Source organism: Myotis davidii, unplaced genomic scaffold, assembly GCF_000327345.1.
Source record: "Myotis davidii unplaced genomic scaffold, ASM32734v1 scaffold1905, whole genome shotgun sequence".
NCBI classification, from domain to species: Eukaryota; Metazoa; Chordata; class Mammalia; order Chiroptera; family Vespertilionidae; genus Myotis; species Myotis davidii.
In genome coordinates, this window is record NW_006296282.1 from 40274 (window position 1) to 46162 (window position 5889).

Here is a 5889-nt window from a genome sequence, read left to right on the forward strand (position 1 = left end):
GCAGGCAAGCAGTTAGGAGCCAGCGGTCCCAGATTGTGACAGGGACCCCACCTGTGCATGAATTTGTGTACTGGGCCTCTAGTTAAGTATAAAGTGATAATTAAATAACTGGTAGGTTTCCACTTTCTTTATTCTACTTGCTCCAAAATATGGTTATAAGTATCCACAATGGTTATCTTACCTTTTTCCTAACTTCTGTGCTTTCTAATTTAATAAATCTCTCTTCCTCTTATATTTGCAAGGATTACGGTAGCATTACTCTAAGCTAGACCTGAATTCTACAGGCATCCTTGACTCTTCCCTTTCCATTCTTATCTAAGCAGTGACTTTCTTCACCTTCCTAACTGCTCGTATAGATTTTCTTTGCTTTCCATTGCCTCTGATATATCCTTGTCTAGGCCATTATAGCTCATCTCTAACTGGTTCTCCCAAATCCAGTTTCCCCTCACTCATTCAAGCTTTCCTATACCTGCTCTAAATACAGCTTTGTGTACATCATTCCCTAGATCAAAAGCTTTTGCTGACTTCCCAGTGCCCTCAGGATAAATCCAAACTCACGAAACTGGCATTTATAAAAAAAACCATGGGAGGAATTTCTCACAGGTCTCAGGAAAAATCTGTGCTTCTTCTGAGAAATTGGTTCATTAACCTTATGGACATCTGAAAATCTTGTAATATTTCCCTCCTTGATCTGTCTGCTAAGATACTCAGAGATGAACTTAGGGCACAAACACAAAGTCCCAAGTTTCATTTTAGTTTCTTACATTTATTTTCCTTCACACTCATTTCTCTGCCAATTTATTAATACTATTATTGCATTAATTTCTCAATAAACCAAATCAAATCCTTGTTACAATGAGGCAGATTTAAAAATTATATTGTGAGACTAAGAAAATACATGACTATGTGAACAGAGTTGGAAGAGAGGCTAGGTAGCAAGAGAGGGGGCAGAATGAGGGTGAGAATGAAGATCTTCAATGATGTGAAGATGAGTATTAATTCAACTATAAGGAAAGTAGAGTTAGCCCTTTGGGGAATATTTGCAATGAGCTAACATGGAAAACAAATGAAGCATTTATAAACAAATCTGTTCCTGACAACATCTATGAAAATGCGAAGTTCTAATGCTACCCTTTTGTCTTAAAATATTTTACAAAACAAAGATTTAATGAAATCAAAGCTAAGTAGAATATAATAATGACTTACATTTGTATTGCTTTGCTACTTACAAAGCCTTTTCATATACAGTATCTCATTGGAACCAGTCTGGGCTATTTTTTCTGTTGTAGAAGCCATTCATACTGACAAGAAGCTGTTGCAAGCAGCATTCTCCAGATCTGGGACTTTAAAGATGTGGTATTTGCTGTAATAGAGAGTCCTATGGTATGTCGTTTGCTGCTTTTGCTAAATCCCCATCTGCTGGTATTTCCCCTTGTTCTCTAAATCACCAAGCTCTACCATGCCAATGTCAGTCTGATACCTTTACTTGTTCTTATGTTGAGCCTCTTTTCAGACACAGGATCCAACCCTCCCTCTTCCCTATCCCCTAGCCCCCAAAGAACAGCCTTCCACTTCTTTGCACGCCTGGGCCACTCCCTCACCAACCTCCCTTTCCAAGAATGCACTTGTTTTTGAAGCATTTCAGCTATGAAGACCACCCACCATGGGGCTCACTTATTGTTCTCATTTCATATTGTACCGCACCAACTTGTGTCTTTAGATTGTAAGCTCCTCAGAGAAAGGATTTTCTTCTTTGTTTAGTGCAGTCAACCTATTATAAAGCCCTGTGTATACTTATAGACTATTACTAATGCGGTTCTTCCTGGGTTTCACTGGAATTAGCCACTGAGTCATGTGATTTCACTTGGGCATCATTTTCCTTCCCCTGAATTATTTAGAGCCCTCTTCCAGGTGTTTTTACAGTAAAAAATGAGCACTTTCTGTTTTTAAGAGTACTGTCAGTTACACATTTTAATGTACATGCTTCATCCTGCTTTGTTCTATTTCTTACAGATAACAGTATTAAATTAAATTCTTTCCAAGAGGCTGCTCCAAAGGTAAAACACAAAGCCATTTTCCTTCAGGCTAATCTACAGATAATCTTATTCACTCCTACTGTACAGAAAAATGACATTGGTCCACTTGGAATTGAGTATATTCCAGCTACCATTAGTTACAATGCTGGATCAGGGGAACAATGCTGGTTAAGTAAATAAAGTCATTGGTTTCAACTGAAGAACAAATCCCATTCTTCAATCAATGCAAATATTTAATGAATGGAAGTAAACATTAAAAATCATAATGTATAATAAGATAAACAGATCAGACAGTTCATTAATTCTTATGTGAAACCACGAGTCAGATATAATGCAAAATCCCCAACATCAGCAATTTGTCTCATTAAGTATCAATATAGAAAGAAAAAGACATAGATTATATCTTTTTTTTTTTTTGCAAAATTTTCTCTTTAAGTTTATCCTTAAACATTTACTAAAAAAAATTTTGTTGAATATAAATGCTATTCCCAGGTCTAAGAAACAGAGAAAGGCCCAAATGTGGGCAATGGAAGAGGGAGAAGCAAGCACACTAGGATAACCATAAATAGTAATTGTCAAACTAGCTCTTTCTAAAGACATAGAGGTTATATGCATACATCTAAACAAAACCAATGGACACAAGACACTGGGGTAAGGTGGGGTAAGGGCATGTGCCAGGGGGTAGGGGAGGCCGGGGGATTGGCTCCAGCATGTTGTCAACATTCCAACCAGAAACTGGCACAAATGCTACTGTGTCAGGGTGGTAGCCAATTTTCTCAAATATTTTTTTTTTTTTAAAAAAAAGAAGATCAGAAAGGGAACTAAAAAAAATAAATAAATAAGTAAATAAATAAATAAATAAAGACACAGAGGTAACACCTTGACACTGAATTTTCTCTAGTAAAACTTGGTCTATGTCATAAGAGCATTTCATCTAAAATCCCTATTTTGTCTAATTTATGGGCAATAGTCTTACTCCCTACCTCATTGGAACTTTGGGCTTATGCTCAATTATCTGGATGAATCACAACGCCTAACCCTCACTCTTTGTGTACAGAGATGAAAATGTACACCTTCTAAACACTGCACCTGATGTTTGCACATAGTCTTAAAGTTCCAAAGAAGAGCATATGGTAGTAGTAGAAATGGAAGAACAGACACATGAGTTATTTGTGCATCCAAAGTACAATTCAGTAAAAACCCTACTTCTGAGTGATACACAATCATGAGGCAAACTGCTTGAGAATGGTGACTCCCTAGCCAAAATATGCTGTTATGTTCATATCTGTAGCCACATAAAAAGTGAATTCCATAGAGTGACTGAGCCCATACAGAGACCTTTGCACCAAGTATGTCAAACTCATTCTTCCATCAATACTTGGCAATGCAAACATACCAGGACAGATAGATTCTACCTCCACTGCCTCTTAGTGAACATTTCAGAGGTGTGTGGCTAATAGAAATTAAAATACAATGTGACAGGTAAAGTCTAGATTATTAAAATTTGTATTATTTAAATAATATCTCGACACAATATCTATAATAGCTTTATTATGAAAGTTTAGTGTTCTGTTCACAATGCTTTGCAGTACCCCTCCAGGCAGAATTAAATAAGTAAGATGTTCTTCCTGTTGAACATGCTGCTTTTAAGCAACTAACACAGTATCTGCTGGAATGGAGTTAGACGCAGCTGTGGGCAAACTACGGCCCGTTTGAAATGAATAAAACTAAAAAAAAAAAAAAAGACAGTACCCTTTTATATAATGATGTTTACTTTGAATTTATATTAGTTCACACAAACACTCCATCCATGCTTTTGTTCCAGCCCTCCAGTCCAGTTTAAGAACCCATTGTGGCCCTCGAGTCAAAAAGTTTGCCCACCCCTGATAGAGTATCTTTTCAGTTAAAGAGGAAGAGGTATGCACAACAATAAGTCTTTAATGAAACCAGATGAAAACCTTCTACCTCCTAAAAGAGATACATGGGATTAAGATAATTTAACATTAACTACTTGGGATCATACAATTAACACTATTAAAAAAGAGAGATTTTAACCAATGCTCATTTGGAATTAAGTTGGCTAAACAAATGTTAACTATGAGTTATCAGACTTGACCACTGAAGATTGGTCATACCCCCTTTAATTACTAAATTACTTGCAGCATATCCTTTAATTACTAAAAAAAAACCTCATAGCTTAACGAGTTTCCTCTTAGTCCAGCAGGAGCTACCAGGACTTTCTTATGGGCTGCATTCAGAAAAATGAGAAAATCAAGAGGACCTAGAGACTAAAACACTGGGAAAAAGAAACGGTTAACATTAAACTTGTTAAATACAGGTTAAGAATTTATTACTAAATGATCTTCTCTCAAACAACCCTTCTGTTTCTTTGGTTTGATAAGAAATTTATTTATAATTGCTGTATTGCTAGAAATCACATCCCCAACAGATAGGACCAGAAAATAAGAGAACTCGCCTCATGCTGTCAATGGTAAATTAGTAAGTGACCATGACATAGCAGTAATGAGGAAAGGTTATAAAAGCAAACCTCTCACACCTCTTCTCCAGTTTTATCCTCTTCCCTTCACAAAGCAGACACAAAAGTAGATGTTTATATTACAAACTAGCTGTTACTAAATCAGGGACAGGAAGGAAAAAAACACATCTGCTTGTATCGGTTTGTAGTAAAGTAGTTAGTGCAAGAAAGCACAATCACTATAGAGCCTCCAAGTATGGCTCATGCTCAAGAGGGATTGGAAATATCTTTGTTTTTGTAATGGGATTTTACTTGAATAAAAGGAAAAATGTCCTGACAGTGAAAGTCCAAAACACAGAAATGACTTAGAAAGTGGTTACAAAATTTCATTCCCAGAGGCCCTTTAAAAATAACATATTCATCTTTATAGAAAGGTTTAGGTACAGTTGAACCTAGAGGGAGGAAGATGGATGAGACCTCTCCAAACCCATGCTGCCCTATAACTCTAAAATGGGCCTTGATTCTGCTACATCAGGGGTCCTCAAACTTTTTAAACAGGGGGCCAGTTCACTGTCCCTCAGACCATTGGAGGGCCAGACTATAGTTTAAAAAAACAACTACGAACAAATTCCTATGCACACTGCACATATCTTATTTTGAAGTAAAAAAAACAAAACGGGAACAAATACAATATTTGTATTTGCATGTGGCCCGCGGGCCGTAGTTTGAGGACCCCTGTACTACATTCTGCAGATGGGATAAGATAAATGTGCTGCTCAGAATTAGTAACCCAATCCACCCATTGATGTGGACTTTCAGCATTTGATGTTTACAAAGCACCACCTGGTAGTTTCACTAACATATAAGGAATCCTATATAATAAAAGGTCAGGGGCATCACTACTGGAACGACCAGAGACCAGATCACCACGGCCCCTCTCAGGGAGGACTCCACCCCCAGGCAAGCAGTTAGGGGCAATCAGGCAGGCAGGCAAGTGGTTAGGGGCGATCAAGTAGGCAGGCCAGGAGTTACGGGTGATCTGGTAGGCAGAGGGCCCCTCACCAAGCTGTCCCCGTCCCCAAGCAAGTGGTTAGGGGCAATCAGGAAGGCAGGCAGAGTGGTTAGGAGTGATCAGGTAAGCAAACCAGCAGTTAGGAGTGGTCAGGCAGGCAGGTCAGTGGTTAGAGGCGATCATGTAGGCAGGCCAGCAATTAGGGGAGATCAGGTAGGCAGGCAGTGTGGTTAGGGGCCATCAGGCAGGCAAGCCAGCAGTTAGGGGTGATCAGGTAGGCAGGCCAGTGGTTAGGGGCAAGCAGGTAGGCAGACGGCCCCTCGCAGTGGTGGCCCCACCCCCCAGCAAGCAGTTAGGGGTGATCA